This window comes from Ascaphus truei, chromosome 3, assembly GCF_040206685.1.
Source record: "Ascaphus truei isolate aAscTru1 chromosome 3, aAscTru1.hap1, whole genome shotgun sequence".
Classification (NCBI taxonomy): Eukaryota; Metazoa; Chordata; class Amphibia; order Anura; family Ascaphidae; genus Ascaphus; species Ascaphus truei.
Window position 1 is genome coordinate 105,117,667 of NC_134485.1, and position 17,984 is coordinate 105,135,650.

Consider the following 17,984-nt stretch of genomic DNA (forward strand, 5'->3'; position numbering starts at 1 on the left):
CAATGGACTGCTTTAATTTGGGCCAGCTATGCTCGCCCAGAAGCGGAGTGTGAACTACCCGAAATGTCCTATTTTACTGCTGACAGGATTGGGGTTCAGGACACTGTTCCTTCTCCAAGAAGCAAGGTGGCTGATGCAAGTCATAAAGAAGGAGGAGCCGGCCCAATCCCCCTCTGTCCATTCTACTGTCCCTACCACCTGCCCAGAGATCCCTGACCTAGATAACAAGCCCCGTCCTCTGTCCCCTCGGCCATGATCCCCTACCATGACTGTAGCACCAGAACGTACTGTTCGATAGGTATATGATATGTATGTATCTGATGATGCAAATGATGTGTACAGGTGGTGGGATCCTATGTTCAGGGATTATGTACCGCTTTGTCCTGGAAAGGGGCGATCAGGCAGATCACTGGTGGGAGAATGGCAAGTTTACTCCAGAGCAGAAAGCGGAGATAATGAGGAAACGTAACCAATGTCTGGATCAGGGACTGCTTGCACAGCCAGAGAAGGGGGATGATTTCTATGCTTCCCCCTGGGATGGGCCACTAGTCTGGGTATTGCCGGGCAGGGCGTGTGGACAAAATCTTATGAACAGTAGCCATGCAGAGCGATGTGTTCCCATAGGTACGAGTACCCTTATCTCCCTGAAGAGCTTATGAGAGTCGCTGAGGCTAACAGGGATGAGTGGGTAAGGACGCAGTGATTGAATATATGGCTCCAAAATATAATACAACATCTGTATTTAGGGCAGGCCGAGCTGAATATTTGGTTAAGGTCTGGCAGGTGGGACGCAATATTCACCTAGACCGAGTAGAGTACGTTAGTGAGTGTGGCAGAAAGAAGTGCTACTCTATCACAGTGCCCGATAAGGTCCGGAAGGCAGAGACCCCTGCCCTAAGTGACAAGAATAGGCCCATATCACCACGGCCCCAGTCGGTTGTTCTTAAATCTAATAACCATGATGTATGTACCTATATGTCTGTATTATCTGCGGGGAATGTGGTGTCTAATTGGGGGATCCAATGTTCAGGGGTGGTGGAAGGAAAGGGAATATACCCTTGGGCCCATTACTATTATTAATACAGCAGGGGCGGTACTGCAAATTGTAAAGGGAGATACAGCAGGGATATACTGCATATTGAGTCGGGAGGTAATTGCAGCAGGAACTGTACTGCACCCGGGCGAAAGGTTCTCTTGGCTAAGAGGAACCAGTTATGCCACCATTTATTGTAATGTATTGTAATGCTATGTGTTTTATAATTCTGTGGGCCGCCACAATTATTGATGGTGCATAATTATGCTCCTCATGCGGGGTCGTGAGGAGGATTTTCACCAGAGGGAGGATGTAGCCAAGTGCCCCTGGCTATAGCCTTCTACTGGCCTCAACACTATAAGTCCTGATAGGAACAGGCAGTGTTGGGGTTAAACTCCTGCGCAGGGCCTAGCCTGCAGTTGCAGCCTGGAATGGGTACTATGTTGCCTTATCCTGGGGCAGGCCTAAACTGGCATTTGGAGTGTCATGCCTGGGGAGGGTACTGACTGGGTCACATGTATATGATGTGATACCTGGACCGGCCTTGTTATGCGGTGGGGCTACAAGCCCTTCCCCCCGGGTATAAAAGCTGACACCACCAAATTGAGTGTGCTCTGAGATGGATGGTTATGGTGCGGTGTAAACCCTTTTCCCTATAAGAGGGTTGAGGAGATGAGGAGGGACTCTTGGGGCCTCAAGCCCCGGGGGTTTGCTCCACGGAAGGAGATATGTTATCCTGTACATGCAATAAAGCTGCCGTCGATCCAATATGCTGTGTAGTTATTGGGAAGGAGTATGGCCTGTGGGGACCATCCTGCAATGCGCAGGATCCTCATGGGAACAAGGTGCTGCACTGGGAGAGATGAAGAAAGCTTACCCTGTTGCTGCTCCCAAAACTCTAACTGTGGAGCAACTCAGACCTCCTGAACCAGCAGGTGAGCGACAGTACCAAAGGAAAACACCCATGTAGTGGCTAGATCTTCCATGGCAGGGGCGAACAGGTGCTATATATATATATATATTATATATTAGTTAGTTAATTTGCATATCCCCACTGCGTCCAGATGTAAATTGTTTCGAAGTGCCACTGGTTCATAGTAGCTTTCTGTCGCTGGTGCCAGCCTCTCAGTCGGTCCACCCACGTCTTTCTCTTGGGGATTTAAGCAGGGACGTCAATCTGCAGCATTGTTCACAAAGGTTAGGGCCAGGTCCCCGCTGGCTACTGCAGCGTCCGCTGTGGCGGACGATGCAGGGACAAGAGCCGCCCCACAATGGGGCTGGGCCCGCTGCGAGGGGGCCGCCACGCTGCGCCGACAGAAACTCCTGCTCTCAAGAAAATTGAGTTCAGGAGTCACGACGGAGTGCTAGGCCACGCCCCCCATGGTTCAGCCAATGAGGGGGAACCTGCCGGGTGACGTCACGGCCGCGCCCCGTCACGTCACGTCCCCCCTGTCTTTCCTCTGCAGCTCTCTGCAGACCGCAGCCACAACTCACTGCAGCCACTCCTCTGCAGCCAACTCACCGCAGCCACTCCTCTGCAGCCAACTCACCGCAGCCACTCCTCTGCAGCTAACTCACCATAAACTCACCACAGCCACTCCTCTGCAGCCAATTCACCGCAGCCAATTCAGCGCAGCCACTCCTCTGCAGCCAACTCACCACAGCCACTCCTCTGCAGCTAACTCACCGCAACCACACCCCTGCAGCAACTCACTGCAGCCACACCCCTGCAGCAACTCACCGCAGCCACTCCTCTGCAGCCAATTCACCGCAGCCACTCCTCTGCAGCTAACTCACCGCAGCCACTCCTCTGCAGCTAACTCACCGCAGCCACTCCTCTGCAGCTAACTTACCGCAGCCACTCCTCTGCAGCTAACTTACCGCAGTCACTCCTCTGCAGCTAACTTACCGCAGCCACTCCTCTGCAGCTAACTCACCGCAGCCACTCCTCTGCAGCTAACTCACCGCAGCCACTCCTCTGCAGCTAACTCACCACAGCCACTCCTCTGCAGCTAACTTACTGCAGCCACTCCTCTGCAGCTAACTCACCGCAGCCACTCCTCTGCAGCTAACTCACCGCAGCCACTCCTCTGCAGCTAACTCACCGCAGCCACTCCTCTGCAGCTAACTCACCGCAGCCACTCCTCTGCAGCTAACTCACTGCAGCCACTCCTCTGCAGCTAACTCACCACAGCCACTCCTCTGCAGCTAACTCACCATAAACTCACCGCAGCCACTCCTCTGCAGTCAACTCACCGCAACCAATCCACTGCAGCTTACTCACCGCAGCCAATTCACCGCAGCTTACTCACCGCAGCCAATTCACCGCAACCACTCCTCTGCAGCCACCTGTGTTTCTTCGGCAGAGAGATATCCCTGTGTTAGAAGTATCTATGCTGCTAGATAATATAGTTACATTGTATCTTCCTGTTATCTATGAACAGTTGAACATTAAATAAAATTACATTGATCTCAAAGTGGCTGCACTACGGCTCCTTATGCATAACATCAGTATGCTTTTGGCTGCCCTTATGACATGCAGGGTAGAGCACTGGCGTAGACATGCCAGGGGGCCCTGGCACCATGCTGGTTACGCCATGCCCTACATTCTCGTTTCCTAGGGTTAGTGGAGCAGTGAATGTGATCGGAATGGAAGTGGATACCCATGAACACACCGGAAGTTGCCATGGTAACCGCTGATGCCAGGAAACCGTTAAACAAATGAAAGTTCAGCAGGATGAAAAGATTATGGGGGGGAAAAATGAAGTTAGACGTAGAACAGCAAACATGACCTATTGTCTTATGCTACTGTAGGGCTTTATTTTTGCGTTATTTTGGGGGAGAAGGGTTGTTGCTGTAGATCAGCGGTTCCCAGCCTTTTTTTTACATTGTGCACTCCCTGTGAACCCCTCAGGCAGTATAGTGTCCTAAGCTTGTGTGGGGAACACACACTTAATAAAGCTCCCAAACTGCACCTCAGTGTGTGCAGACAGCATGGGTGGTATAGCTGTCAATTACTGCAGGAGCGTCCAAAGTCACACCCCACAATGCCTTGCAGCTGTAGATGCAAAGCCTTGTGGGTAACAAATTTGGAAGCTCCTGTTGTAATTGACAGCTATACCACCCACGCTAAAGGGCAGTTTGGGGCCCTACTAAGTGCGCACTCCTCACTAGAGTACTTGGGATCCGCCATGACATATTTTTGGGAGCGACCCCTTCAAGACACCTCACAAATCCCTTAGGAGTTTGCCAACCCCCTGTTGGGAATCACTGCTGTAAATAATGGGATGTTTGTAGGAACGATCTCATACATAGAAATTTGTGCTGATGCATCAACTATAATAACATAAAATAACCCATTAACTTCTCCATCCTAGCTCTGGCGAGAGACCAGTATAGAAACAAAAGAGAGATGCACCCGCTCAACTTAGTGTGACCACTCGGATCACTGCTACAGACTGGTGCAATAGGGCAGGGAGGCTAATCAAAATACAAAGAACACTGTATGACGTAAAGGCACAATACATACAGATAAGGCCCTATAAATGCACTCAAAATCTGAAGAGGGAGATCACCCAGGTAAATAAGCAACACAACAGAAAAAATCTGGACCAAACCTGAAAATGGTATTTAAATATGCTTTATTGATATTGATTAAAATGATTGGTACCAGAAATATGGTGAATGAAGTGAACAGAATATAATAAGTGCAAATCAGCAAATTGCCAGAATATAGTCCAAAAAAGTGGAACAATGAATATAAGCACTAAAGATAACAGAAAGCACTATGCCTATGGTATAAGGCAATAGGGGCTAACCGTGGTGTATGACGTCACTGGAGCGCTATATGAATATATACACCCACAAAAGGCACTAGAATGTGTGTAAGCACAAGCTCACTGTCAACCATGCATCAATATACCATAAAGGTGAATGACAAAACAGTAGCAAGGAATGATCAATGATAACACACATAAATGAAAACGGATAATAGAGTGAAACCCCACAAGCAACTGACCCTGCTGGTAAGTAGCTACACACAGGGGCAGAAAGGTGGGAAAAGGGGATACCCTACACACCAATATATACTGGCCCTGTGGGAAGAGAGTGCAGCAGGATTGTGTAATCTGTTAGATCTCACCCTCAATAACATACCCCTACAGCACACGGGGGGAGAGGGGGGAGTAGAGGACAGAAAAGAGGGAAAGAGGACCCTAGATAACTTATCTGTGCTGGCCCTGGATACACGATCCTTTCAATCTGAGTAGGTGCCTCGTGGAGTGTGCAGCTGCAGAGAACTCAAGCCGTGACACGATGAGGTCTGCGAGGTCTGTTAGGAGCTGCAGGCGTCCATGCTGGAAAGCGTAACGTGTGACGTCATCACGCCCTCTGACGTACGTTTCGCGATAGCTTCTTCCAAGAGAGGGATAGATCTTCACTCCCCCCAGTGGCCAATATTTATAGAGCTCTGCGGGGAGGAATGAAAATGTGTTAAAGTCACAGAAGGGGAAAGGGAGTATACAAGGAATAAAAAACACATGAGATACCAATATAATAATGATTAAAATGGTGAGCAGTGCCCCCATGATAAAATTAAAAACTAAATGGTAGGCAGTGAGTGAACAAGAGGTGTATGTATGCCACTAGTCTCAGTCAAACACTTGAGTATAGTAATGTTATAAAGTGGGTAATGCAGAGAACGATGAATAGTCTCCTAAAAATGGAGTAAAGAGGAAGCCCTCATTGAGACCATTGGGGCTTAAAGTATGTAAGTCATAGATCCATCGACTCTCCTTTTGAAGTAGAATACGGTCCCAGTCTCCTTTTCTGGGCCCAATGGTAACGTGGTCAATACCACAGAAATGTAAATTCCTGGTGATGCCATTATGTGCTTCATTGATATGGCGTGCAAGTGAGGTGTCCAAGTGGTTTCTAATAGAACCAATGTGTTCGAGAACACGTCGCCTAAACTCACGTCGGGTTTTACCCACGTATTTTTTGCCACAGCCACACGTGGCCAAATACACAACTCCTGAGGTTTTGCAGTTAAAAAACTGTCTCATTGTGTACTGACGAGAGTTGTCCCAATTGGAGAATGATTTTGTGGGGATGATAAATTCACATGCTTTGCATGTACCACACTTGAAGGTGCCCATAGGGCGCTGAGGCAGCCATGTTTTTGTGGCCACATTGCCAAGATGGCTGTGTACCAGCCGATCCTTCAAGTTCTTGGCCCTGCGACAAACAAGTGTCGGATAAGATTTTAAAACCGGTTTAAGATCTGGGTCCTCCATAAGTAAATGCCAGTGACGCTTCAAGATCACATTGGCACTGTTCCACTTTTTGTTATATGTGCCCACAAATCGAACCAGTTTAGTGGCCGTAGGTATCTGGTTTGTCCCATATAGCAGAGTGGTACGTGGGGAACATTTAGCTCGTAAATAGGCTTTCCTAATACAGCCTTTGGTGTATCCCCGTTGGAGGAAACGGCTTGTGAGTATTTTGGCCTGTTCCGCAAAGTCACTTTGGGTCGAACAATTGCGCCGAATGCGCAGAAATTGTCCCACAGGGATATTCCTAACTAGATGTGTAGGATGATGTGTATTAGCCAATAAAAGGCTATTGGTAGCAGTAGCCTTGCGGTGTAACGTGGTGATAATGTTACCATTGTCACCTTTAATGATGGCAATATCCAGAAAAGTGAGACTGTCAGTCTGAATGTCAGACGTGAACCGTAAGTTCAGTCCATTGTTGTTGAGGATACTGATGAACTGGATTAGTAACTCTCTGGTGCCGCGCCACAGAATGAATATATCATCTATATAGCGGCACCAGAGGTCAATCCATTGGGTGTAGTCCTGCATACCTTCACTGAAGACGACCGTCTCTTCCCACCAGCCAAGGTACAGATTGGCGTATGAGGGAGCACACGTTGTGCCCATTGCTGTACATTGGATCTGGTGGTATTGACGGCCGTCAAACAGGAAGTAGTTGTGTGTTAGGACATAATCCAACAACTGGATCACAAAATCATTGTGAAGAAGCAGGTCAGTGCCACGGCCCCGCAGAAAATGTGCTATGGCGGAGAGCCCCCTATCGTGCGGAATACACGTATAGAGGGCCTCAACATCCAGACCCACTAGGAGTGTGTCATGATCAATAGTGATATCTTCCAACCTTCGAAGCATATCCGTGGTGTCTTTGAGATATGAAGGAAGACTTTCTACGAATGACCTCAGGATTTTGTCAATGTACTTGCTAGCATTCTCAGTCAAGTTGCCCAGGCCTGACACAATAGGTCTGCCTGGGGGGGGGGGTCTTTGTATCTTATGGACTTTGGGGAGGCTGTAGAATGTAGCTATACGCGGTGTCTTCCCCAGAATGAAATCAAATTCCCGTTTGGTTATGACTGCAGACTGTATGCCATTCTGTAGAATGGTAAGAAGTTTAGCACGGAATGTAACCATAGGGTCTGAAGGGAGAACCCTATAGCATGTGGGATCTGACAACAATCGTAAATTCTCAGTGACATAGTCGTCCCTGTTAAGGATGACGACATTGCCCCCTTTATCCGAGGGTTTGATTACAATTGTCCTGATTTCTTTGTAGGTCTGAGAGGGCAGTCAATTCATTATTAGTCAGATTGGACTGAGTTACAGTTTGAGAAAGGAGCTCAAAATCACGTGTAACCCGATTAACAAATACTTGAATATTTGGGCTAGTGGCAAAGGCAGGGGTGAAGGTGGATGGGGGTCTGAAGTCAGTGAAAGGTGCCATACCTGGATCACGCTCATTTTCCTCCAGGTCAATGGCATCTTGCAAATACATCAATTCTTCACAGTCAGTAGGTCACATGATGGTGTCTCTCATATCCGTCATGAGTCTGTTAATGAAAAATTTATGCAAGAGTAATTTGCGGGCAAAGAGATGTGTGTCCTTAACCCAATCAAATCTGTTGAAACTGGCTGTTGGAGAAAAAGACAGCCCTTTCTTAAGGACCCGTATATGATCCTCAGATAGAGTGAGTTTAGAAAGGTTGATGATCTGTAAGTCGTCCGACTCACTAGGATTGGTAATCTGTAACTCAACCTGCTCATTAGGATTGTCTAATATCTCCCCCTGTAAGGGCGCCTGCTCCTGTAGTTGGAGCCCCCTTCGTCGCTTCTCTTTTGGCCTTGTGCCCTCCCCGTCTCGTTGCTCTTTGGAGTTTGCACGGGTGTTGTACCGTGAGTTCCCTAAAAAAAGGAACCTGGGGTGCAGAGGAGGTTTGTGGTGCAGAGGAGGTTTGTGGTGCAGAGGAGGTTTGTGGTGCAGAGGAGGTTTGTGGTGCAGAGGAGGTTTGTGGTGCAGAGGAGGTTTGTGGTGCTGTCTCCTGACTCACTAACGTATGTAAGTCTCTATCGCTTTCTTGCTCACTGCCTGAGCGTTCCCATTCAGTAGATGTTTCAAGGGGATCAGTGGGTGCGGGTTTACGTTTAAGTTTAAATTTAAAAATCTTTCCCTCCTTGAAATCCGTGGAATCTCTTTGAAATTTTTTCTGTTTTCTTAATTTAAGGTCCTTTTTAAAACGTTCCGTATTCTCCTTAAGCTTTAATTCCATAGGCATAGTGCTTTCTGTTATCTTTAGTGCTTATATTCATTGTTCCACTTTTTTGGACTATATTCTGGCAATTTGCTGATTTGCACTTATTATATTCTGTTCACTTCATTCACCATATTTCTGGTACCAATCATTTTAATCAATATCAATAAAGCATATTTAAATACCATTTTCAGGTTTGGTCCAGATTTTTTCTGTTGTGTTGCTTATTTACCTGGGTGATCTCTCTCTTCAGATTTTGAGTGCATTTATAGGGCCTTATCTGTATGTTTTGTGCCTTTACGTCATACAGTGTTCTTTGTATTTTGAGAGACCAGTATAGACTGTTTAATATGAGATCGCAGTATTGGTCCACCCTTCCACAGTGAAGGTATTCGGGAACCTGTGACAATAAGGCCTTATTATTGGAATTATTGGGGTGACCATACATGTAAAGGTAGAAGAAGTAATGGAGGACTGATGGAGGATGGCGGAGAGAGAGGGAGTGGGCAACGGAGAGGATACTGAAAGGAGCTGGAGAGAAAGAAAGAAGGAAAGAAGGAAAGAAGGAAAGAAGGAAAGAAGGAAAGAAGGAAAGAAGGAAAGAAGGAAAGAAGGAAGGAAAGAAGGAAAGAAGGAAAGAAGGAAGGAAGGAAGGAAGGAAGGAAAGAAGGAAAGAAGGAAAGAAGGAAGGAAAGAAGGAAAGAAGGAAAGAAGGAAAGAAAGAAGGAAGGAAGGAAAGAAAGAAGGAAGGAAGGAAAGAAAGAAGGAAAGAAAGAAGGAAGGAAAGAAGGAAAGAAAGAAGGAAGGAAAGAAGGAAAGAAGGAAGGAAGGAAAGAAGGAAGGAAGGAAGGAAGGAAAGAAGGAAGGAAGGAAGGAAAGAAGGAAGGAAAGAAGGAAGGAAGGAAAGAAAGAAGGAAGGAAGGAAAGAAAGAAGGAAAGAAAGAAGGAAGGAAAGAAGGAAAGAAAGAAGGAAGGAAAGAAGGAAAGAAGGAAGGAAAGAAGGAAAGAAGGAAAGAAGGAAGGAAAGAAGGAAAGAAAGAAGGAAGGAAAGAAGGAAGGAAGGAAAGAAGGAAAGAGGAAAGAAGGAAAGAAAAGAAAGGAGAGATAAAAGATGGGAGCAATGGGAACTAGAAGATATAAAGAGAGTGAGTGAATGAGGGAGGAGGAGGAGGGGGGGGGGAGAGGAAGATAGAGGAAAAGATTAAGAGAAACAAATATATAACAATAGCAAAGGCTAGAGAAATAGGCAGGTGAATGTGTTAGGAACAGGGAAAACAGGATCCAGAAAAGTGTATTGTGTAATGTCCCGCCTCGGTGGGTTGTTGAGTTTTTACTTCCACCCTCTCACGCCACCTTTTCTTTCACATTACAGAACACAAAGCTTCATTCTACACTGAGCTGCCTCCCAGAATCGCAAGTACGGTGCCATGAAAGAGGATTGTGTGGGACCCGCACCGGAGGTGAATGAACTGTAGCAACCCTCTGGCAGGGGCTGGTAGACTGGAAGCAAGTGAGAATGGATGGCCATTGAGACACAGACACTTTTAACCTCTTCACCGCAATGCATTACGGGCGCTATGTACATTAATGGCGCTATATAAATAAAGACAGACATACATACATACTATGGGCATTACGGGCACCCTGGCAGTGACTGGGTTAAATTATCGATTGCTTAAAAAAGAATCCACCGTGGGAAACCTGTGAAGAAGGCAGAATTATTCACGAACCCTACCGTTCCATGTCCCTTCTTTAGAGAAAAGGACATGTACTGTTCCCTAGCAGGTTGATAACATTTTAAAATATATGTACGAAGCCCCAAACTCACACAAGGCATTGTAATGCGGTGCAATCCCCTTTGGTAGTGAGGGGGTTAAACTAATCTCAGTTACAGTAAAATGCTGTCAAATGTGAACACTATTCCGGGAGGTGTGATAAACGCAGATGACGCGCTGTCGCATGAAAAACCTCATTGACTTTAAATGGGCCCTTTCCTGCGATAGCGCGTCATCACGCTTATTACGCCTTTACAGAATAAGGGCCAGCGTGTGCATTTTTTCTCGGTGGTTACTGGGGAAAAGGGAGTGCTGGAATGTTATTTTCTTGTGCGCTAAACAACCGGGTCTCGTGCAGCTGGACCCAAAACAGCTGGTGCCAGCCCGAAAACAGAGGAGAAATAATAGTCATGGGCATACCACCCTTACAAGCAAAAAAGCACACAGACCTACAATTCCAGAGCATCCGTGCTGTGCGTGTCTGTATGTGCTACCACAGGGGCGCACAACTCCAGACCCCCCCCCCCCCAACAGGTCAGGTTCTCAGGATAACCTAGCTTCAGACTGAGCCTCTGATTGAGCCACCTGTGCAGAAGGAGGGACTGATTGAGCAACCTGTGCTGAAGCAGGGACTGATTGAGCCCTCTGTGCTGAAGCTGGGATATCCTGAAAACCTGACGGGGGGCTTGAGGACTGGAGTTGAATCACCACTGTGTTACCAGTGTATGATAGTGATTTTGTGCATCAGCCGCTGGCATTAGCAGGGTCAGCCACTATAAATGACAACTTTTTGCTTACATAATATGTTTCCTTGTGTGACTCCCCCGTGTGCCTCGAGGAGAGGGTGTAGCAATAAACAGCTCTGCCTTGCCTTTGTCTCTGGCTTTGAAGGGGTTAAGCAACTCCAAAAGTCTGTGCCACGTGGAGAGACATACACATTTTTCTTCCCAGCGTTAGCATCTGTCAAATGACCACAAGTCGACCACAGCCAGATTGGTAGCAAATAAGTCACCTTCTGCAGGATTCTGATCTGAGATGAATATTGGCATATTCTTTTTCTGCATTTCATGATTCCTGTACTTTTGGAAGGATCCATGTTACTGATGATAATCTATACTACACCCTACATTTGGAGGCCTTATGCTAACTACAGAGTTATTAATCTGGTAAATTGCATTGGTAAATTACACTGTTACAAAGGATTTCTGGCTACTAAGTGGCCAGAGTACAATATCCCCTTTAGCTTCCCCCTACCTCTCCCCAGGCTGGCGGTTTAGAAACACCAACGCCTGATTTGACACTACTTCCTGCTCCCTTTCATTTACTGCCAAGGTCAGGATTCCATTGGATTCCCATGGCTACACAATGGAGGGGGCACTGGGAGGGCTGGGATTTCTCACCAGGGCAAGGGAGACCCTCAATGGAAATGTTGTCTAAAGGCTCATAGATGCAGAGTACTACGTGACATGGTATATTCAGCTCAGTAGACTCTAGGTCTATCCAGGCTATCCCTGAAACCAGGATATTTGCCTTCCTACAAATCAACAGTATTAAACAAAAAAAGGTGGTTGAGCGCTCAGAAACTACATCCTTGGCTTAATCAGTGTTAATACATATTAGTTGAACAAAACAATGCCCAAGGTGGGGAGCAGCTAGGAGGGGTGGGTGTTAGGATCGCGGACAGGCTCCGCCCTCCTGATGCGGTAGGCGGCGGTGCCCGCGGCGCGCGCAGAACCCTGTCTGCACGTACGCGCCAGCCAACCAAAACATCCACGGAGGCGCACTCCCCGCACAGTGCCACGGCGCCTGCACTGACTGGCGATGCGTTCGCTCCAGGCCGCGATCCACCTGCACGCGCACGACAGCTGATACCAGGAAGGATATCAGCTGCCTCTCACCTGCAGCCAATCTCCTCTCCTCCTATCGGCTCACAGCCTTTGTCTGACCTCACTCTGGCTGCAGCCTCCTGATTGGTTCTTACTCCCTTCATTTACCTTTCTGATTCCTGTGCGCATTGTTGAGCATAAATTTAGGTTTATGTGCTGTGCTCGCTGCTGTGTTGTCTTGCCTTTTTCTAGTGCCTTCCTGACCTGTGTTGTGCCTTTGAGATATAGTCTAGGGAAATGACGAGACGATTTATTGAGAGAGAATATTAGCCACAGGACGGTAGAGATGCTTTCTTGTATGCAGATTCTTTAAATAGATCAGATCTTTTACAGAAAATGCAGGGACGTTCTAAATGTAAAACCAGATCACGACAATATGGGAGAGATGATGCTAATTGTCCTATGTTTATTACAACCTTTAATCGTCAGGCTCGACATATTAGAGCCATACTCCATAAACATTGGAATACTTTGTCTTTGGACAAGGATATTTCTTCCATTGTTCAACAGGGCCCTAAATTTGCTTTTAAGAAAGCTAGAACATTGGCTGGTCTAGTTTGTTTAGATCTGGTGATAATTACAAAGGTATACAAGGGATTCCCAAAGGCTTCTTTATCTGTGGTAGATGTTCCATATGCCAAAACTCTAAATCAGGGGTGGGGAACCTTTTTTCTGCCAAGGGCCATTTGGATATTTATAACATCGTTCGCGGGCCATACAGACACAGACAGGCAGGCATATAGGCACACAGAACCCCGCCCCCCTACCTCTGGTAGTTGCTGCTGCTGGGGGGATCGTGTAGGGCGGATGCTGGGGTAAGTGCGGGGGGAACTGCTGGAGAAGCATGGGGGAAGTGTGGAGAATGCTGTGGGGGGAGTGCGGGGGCTGCTTGGGGATTGCTGGGGCTAGTACGGTGGCTGCTGGGGATCGTGTAAGGGCTGCCGGCGCCTCACATCACCTCCTCCCGATCGGCGGCCATTTTTAAAAAAATTAGCGTGACCCCGGTTATAGCAGTTGCATTAGCAGGGCCAGACCAAATGATTTCGAGGGCCTTATACGGCCCTCAGGCCTGACGTTCCCCACCCCTGCTCTAAATCTACTAAGTGCATTAAATCATATAAGTCAAATATAAACTATATTAAGTTTCATTAATTGCCATACGAGCTTCGTGGTGTATCTCTTACAATGTGGCTGTCATTAGAAATATAATACCGACTCTAACCATTGGCGCAAGTTTCTATACCTGCAACTGCAACAACTGATTCACTGGAAAGTCTCATTACTAGTAGAGCCTCGCCTGTTTTTAATATTACAAATGACATTTAATAAGTGTAAGTCTATATGCATGGGATTGGGGTAGATTATCCTAAAATGTTAGCATTCTCAGGGTAGATTGAGGAATAAAAGTAAAATACAGGCCCCATGGTTGGACTGTTGGGTATTTATGCAGGCAACACAAATGGAGGGGGTTGATAAAGCCTAAAATAAGATAAGGATTCCTTTGGATTTTTCTAACCCAGCATAATATACATGGTACCGCTAAGAAAGAGGTTCCTTAAAGATAAGGCATTCCCTCTTGTCCGTTCCAAAGAAATCAGATCTGCCAGAACGCTCTAATTTTGAGACCCTATGCAAAAATGCGGAATACAAGAAAGGGTTAATAACGATGATCTACGCAGGGATCGAGTCGGCAGGGAATACCCAAGACCATAGTTACATTGCCAAATGGGCCAGAGACTTAGGGGTAGAAATTGGCACAGAAGACTGGGAGGATATTTGGGATAATGCGGCCAAAACGTCCATCTGCACAGTCACCAAGGATAATATATCCAAAATAATTTACCAATGGTATCTCACCCCAGTAAGACTAAAGCAAATCTTCCCAGACTCCTCTGACCGATGCTGGAGGGCGTGTGGACGGGCGGGCGATATAGCCCATATTTGGTGGGATTGCCCGGCAGTCCAGACATATTAGGAGATGATCCAGGGAATCGTTGAGGAGACAACCGTCTGACAATACCCCTGACCCCGTTATACCTCCTGGCCAAACCAATAGAGGAAGGAAACTACCCGACCAGGCGCCTGATCTCACACATTCTGACTGCTACCAGGTGCGCGACAGCGGCGGTCCGGAAGAACCCATTTCCTCCTTCCAGAACAGAGGAGAATAGGGGAAGTGATGCTGATGGAACGACTCTCCGCCTTCCTTAGGCAATCAGCTGAAAAATTCTATAAGATCTGGGTCCCCTGGGAAGGAACATAATTAGCCCAAAGCTGGGTGCCCCAAGAGGGGGTAAGAAGAGCTTAGACAAGACGAGGCATGGAGCTCAGACCTGGGAGAGAAATGGGAATAGAAATAGAAGTCACAAAAGAACAGGTGCGAGACTGCAGAACCTCCCAGGATCATCAAGATAACAAGCTAACAAATAAGTTAACAAGCTAACAAGATAACAAGCTAACAAATAAGTTAACAAGCTAATAAGCAAAGATGAACGGTACCATATCCCCACGCCCCCCTACCCCACTCCCCCAATATGTACAAAAGTTGCTGAATGTAAGGGGCCCCACGTTATCACTACGCAATGTCTGTATTTACAACTGTTTGAAAAATTCAATAAAAAAAACTATTTGTACAAAAAAAAAGAGGTCCCTGCTGAGGAAAGTAGAGTGTCAGAGGACGAGGCGGGGAAGATGGTGGGGATACGTATTTATTTCATTAGTAATTATTGTGACCACACCGTGCCTTCACTGTGATATTTATCTTTAAAACCCTTTTACTATTAATAGGGCATAGAGTATATTGCTTTACAAAGCAGTGCAAGCCGCTATGGTAGTGAAAGGATTAACTCAGTTACAGTCATGCTGTCCCTTGGCAGTAAAAAGGCAAATGCACATTGCTTCTGCACTTAAACCAGGGGGGGCGCAAACTTTTTTCCCTGCGCCACCCTACTGGCGGTCCCCTCACACCCGCGCCCAACCCCCACTTACCTGCGCTCCGGCGTCATGACGTCACATGACCTCACGCCACGTTGCCATGGCGACGCTGAAGGAAGCCGCCGGAGCCTAGGTAAGTTAGGTTTACAGAGGCCCTGCAGCTCCCCCGGCACTTCATTTAAGTGCCTTCGGGAAGCGCGCGGGGCCTCTGTAAACCCCGCGCCCCCCCCGCCGGCAGTCTCGCGCCCCCCAGTTTGCGCATTGCTGACAGACAATGGAGAGGGTACAAGAACAGACGCGACCCTCCACTGCAATATTATCTTCAGAATACTGGATCATGTCGCCACTAAGAGCAGAACAACACCGGCACCCAAGAACACAAGCGAGGAACTGAGTTTGCGGTTTACGTTGGTAGTGTTTTACCCGAGCAGTTGTATCCTGTAGTAGCTTCTGCAACATCAGAGTCTCATACTGACTTCTACAGAGTCATAGGCCTGTGATTTAGCCAATTGGCTTTCAGTGGAGCCTGCAACACATTGCTTTGCAGAGAAGGGATTAATCCCACACAGCACATACCAGTGAGTAATAAAGGCCCCTTGGCACTGAAGGGATTATTGCATTTTGCAGTCTCTTGATGCAGGTGTAATGTTTAGCAGGCAGGATGGTTAGAGAGAGAAAAAGAAACAGCTGATTTCGCCGGACCAATACTAGAGAAAGTCCCTGGAGGAATGTGTGCACAGGGCTGGAATGTATCTACATACTTCACAGCTTTCCCTATAATCCCCCATCAAAACTTGCTGGGCTTCTTAATACAACTTTGATTAATGTGCTATAATAAAGGAACCCTTTCTTTTAAATTCCCCGCGGATCACCGACTAGAAATAGGTCACAGGCTACAGCACACAAAAGGCCTCTCTCCCAGAGGGGGGGGGCAAACAGTAATAATAAAGGACAGCAACATGAAAGGCAGGATGACAAACAGCATGTTGGTATGGAGGGGAGATCTGAAAGAGAGCTCAATCCTATGGGCCCTTCTACATCACGCCACCACGGCTGCCACAGTAACCTTGCCAGGGCCCTCCCCTATCACACCCCCAACCCTGGGTCCTCTGCAGAGGGAGGAGAGAGGGGGCTTGTAAGGTAACTTGAGTTCAGACAGCCTTGGTAAGAAAGAGTACCAGAGAGATCATTAGCACACCCAGGAGGTAATTTGTGCATTACTGACAGATGGCAGCATACAGAGAAAAGGCAGCCAGGCTAGCTTTCACCATGTGTACCTATAGTGCTATTACTAAAGATACTTTGTCTTACCATGTACCTACCATGTACCTAGACTTTCACAGACAGACATTAGAACCAAGGAAATAAAAATGCAATACAGTAGGTAAAATACGATGAAAAGTAAGTCATCCTTGTCCCAGGTTGCAAGAGTTTACATTGGAAAGATTTTAATGAAGTAGTTGTAAAGTGGCTGGTTTAAAAGAAAGCCCCACATGTTACGTATCGTGGAAAAGTTCTTTGGACCTCATTGTAAAAATGCTTCCTTCGCTTGATGTATGGGCATAAGTTAGATGGCGCTTTTTGAAATAAAGCCCTCCTTTTTTTAAAAATGGGAGTGGGAAGTGCATAATCGAGAAAGAAAATAGTAGTAGTGATATATTTTACTCTCCAGTACCACCGTGCTAATCAGACAATGTACAGATATACCAGTATTTCAAACAAGTAATAATACTACAAGCAATACTAAGTATAGATACATGCTTTTCTAAGATAATTCTACCAATAGGATCCCCTCCCCCCCAAAAAAAAACTTATTAGGGCTGTTGCACCTAAATGCAATCCTGTCCCACTCACTCTAACCACTTACAGAAGAACCCCTATAATGGGGAAGGACTCGGCTGTTGGTCATATCTCTGGGTTTCTGGCACAGAACAACAAGTTGTGTGTTGTGTGCAAGGAAGATGCTTTGTGCTAGAAGAGGTTTCCATGGATGTCATCTGGATTCTAGAAAAGCATTTTCCTGTTTTAAAAGAATTGAGGTTTTCATATTCACTGCGGTTTTAATCGTGCATATTGTGAATATGGCACACTTCCAACTGTAAATAAAAGGCACACGAATCTTTCCAAGGTAAGATAATCAGCTGCATGAAATGAGGAGTATAAACTGTGCACCTGTTTATTAAGGGCATTGAAGATCAGGAATTCTCGTGTGGCTCTTCCTATTAACTACGTGCCATTTTATATGTTTCCAGTCTGCCAAATGTGCTTCTGCTTTCCTGCTACAAGTACCTATGTAAATATGTACACACACTGTCTGGAGCGCCTGTAGTGTAGGAGGGGAGGAGAGGGGGGTCTGTGTCTATCAGAAACTTCAGTGTCTGTCTGAAAATTCTGATTGCAAGTTCTTCTTCACTAAAGAATGTGCACCGGAGGGGGTGAGAGCATGAAAGTGCGGGTGTCACTTCAAACCCCATAATTGCAAAGTACTTCAAATGCTTTAAGTTTGAAATGTGAAATGTTAATATATTTAGAGAGAGAGATACATTTGAATGTATGAAATGTCTATCGAGTGTGTCTATTGCATGACATGAATAATACTCTGAATCTCAAACGCTGGTGTCAGTAATAACTTGATCCCTTTCACAGGACCTGGTTGGGGGGTGGGGTGTCGGGGGAGTGACACACGATTGAATGAGAGGTAAGGGTTAGTACTTCGTGGTGTTTCTGAGTCTCTCTTAATGTTAATGGCATGAAGTCCCTCCTACAAAATGTCA